Here is a 2,270-nt window from a genome sequence, read left to right on the forward strand (position 1 = left end):
AACCCATCCTGGCTTTACCCAGTGAGATAGCCCCTACAGGGCATCCCCAAGGTGAAAGCCAGGCATCCTGCCACGGGGGGCCGTTGTGGAGATTAAGCAAGCTTAATGCCCACCCAGAGTTGCAGAGTGTGAACCCATGATTAGGTCAGGCACCGAAGCGAGAATTATCGAGTCCATGGACATTTGAGCTCAAGATCCTGCCGCGCCGGGAATTGAACCCTGGTCCCGGGTCTGACCTCTGCTTCAGGGTCTGCCTGCTCTAACCAGTGAGCCTCACTTCTCTTACTTTATCATGTAAAAGTTTTAATTAACTGTATCATTATTAATAAAAATAAAATCGCACATGTAATAAACAGGAAATGCAGGTCAATATCAACAGAGTACAAACCCGTACAGGGTGGACCAGGAAAATGACAGGACTGCTGTTCACACATGTGGTGCTGATACTTTTAAACCTGCAGTGCACCCCGTCTGCTGGCCAGACAACAATCCGTGCGGTTTGATGCGTACACAGCTTTGGGTGCGTGTGTTTTTAAAAGAAATACAAACTATTTAGAAGTTTTAAGAGACTTTGATATCTTATGTGATGTGTGTTGTAATGACTCGCATAGCAAACGTCTTCAGGGCTCGGATCGCGCACGAGCTCTGCGAGCCGAGCCAGGCCCTGGGCTCGGGTCTGGCCCTGGGCTCGGGTCTGGCCCTGGGCTCGGGTCGGGCTCGGCTCTCCCTTTCATTCGTTGGCTCGCCGGCCCTCCTCCAGTGGTAACACACGCACACGTGTGCACACCCTCGGCACAGAGCCTGCCCCGCACACTCGCACACTTCCGAAGTACTTACAACTCTCTGGTGCCTTGCCACCGCGGCACGACGGACGTCCGACCGAGGGCAGCAGTTGTCACTGATGGTTCCCAAGTGATGGAGGGGGGGGGGGGGGGGGGAGGGGTCACAGTGACCGAGGATCAAAGGCTGCTGCGGCTGGCGAAGCCGCCCCACGAGCCCGGTCTGGAGGCAGCTGACAGGATCCGTGGCCTTCTCGGCGCTACAGAGCACACACTGGCACTGCCCGTCACTGCGCGCGGACGGCGCCTTGGTTCCTCCCGCCCCGCCCTCTGCACACCGCGCTCCCTTTTGGAGGCGATGCTTCCTCTTCCCCGATGGTGGGAGGTGGAGATCTTGGCGCGTGGCTGCTGCTGGGATGGGCACAGCAGGCATCTCAGCAGAGAAGTCACAGGTAGGTGCAGTCCTAATAACAAGCCTTGGCAAGTGGTGCCCTGCGGCCCCCTCCCGAGGAAGACTTATAAACGTGACAACTGACAAGGGAAGGGATGCCGTTATGGAACGCATTATTTAAGACATGCTCCAAAACTGCGACGTTTCACTGGCAGCTCTCCAGCATGCAAAGACCCCAGGGTCCACTGTGAACCCTTCTCCAACGGATATTTGCCGGGCTTTTTCAACAGAATAGGAACAACCAAGGCATCTTCCAGTTCAATTTTTCAAAGAAAGCCAGTCAAAAACGTGAAGTTCAAATAATCTGTCTGTACCTTGCGAATGGATAATCTTATCTTTTTTATTTAAAAAAAGTATTATTTAGGGGCCACTTTTATGATATATATTTTTCAGACATCCCTGTCTGCATTCTTGTTCTGTGAAACACCGCTGACCTGTTTCCTTATGACACTTTTATTCGTTCCTGGATGGATCCTTGTTTCTGCTTCCTTTGAAATCCTGTGAACTCGTGCTTCTAGTGATGCAAGCGGCTCACAGGAAAACAAGAACTTTAATCCACCCTGTGCATGGCCAGAGAAGTCAGAGAGACAACATAATAGGGACTTTCACGTGGATAACACGGTAACACAAGATAACCGGTAACCATAACATATATAAAGCGCTCGGCTACCACCAGCGGCGGTGTCCAGGCGCTACGTAGCAGCGGGTCAGACAGGGGGACGCAGGACTGGCTAGGGCAGATCAAACAGCCACGTTTTTAGGGCCTTCCTGACGATGGATTCCGAGCCTGCTTTACGCAAGGAATGAGGGGTCGCATTCCAGAGTGCAGCTGCTCTCACGGCAGAATATGTCTTTCCACTCCGCAAAAAAAAATCCCGCATACCATCACTCCGCATTTTTAACTCCGCAAAAACCATTACTCCTCATGCCATGATTCCGCAAATTTTCACATAGCATATGACTTCACTCCGCATGCAATTATAACGCAAATGCATGTGTGGTGAAGTCATATACTTTGTAAAAGTACTTTATCTTTAAAT

At 51.5% G+C, this 2,270-nt stretch overlaps 1 protein-coding gene across 1 annotated transcript in view; it reads right to left on the reverse strand.

Annotated features, from left to right (window-relative positions):
- The window catches only part of LOC147706792 (beta-1,3-galactosyltransferase 2-like), a 95,800-nt gene extending 94,767 nt beyond the window's left edge, over positions 1–1,033 (reverse strand). Inside the window, exon 1 of the mRNA XM_086925127.1 lies at positions 838–1,033. The gene's annotated coding sequence lies outside the window, so the exon portion shown is untranslated. The remainder of the gene's footprint in view (positions 1–837) is intronic.
- Between the last annotated feature and the right edge of the window lie 1,237 nt (positions 1,034–2,270).

This window comes from Lissotriton vulgaris, chromosome 6 (assembly GCF_964263255.1).
Source record: "Lissotriton vulgaris chromosome 6, aLisVul1.2, whole genome shotgun sequence".
NCBI lineage: Eukaryota > Metazoa > Chordata > Amphibia > Caudata > Salamandridae > Lissotriton > Lissotriton vulgaris.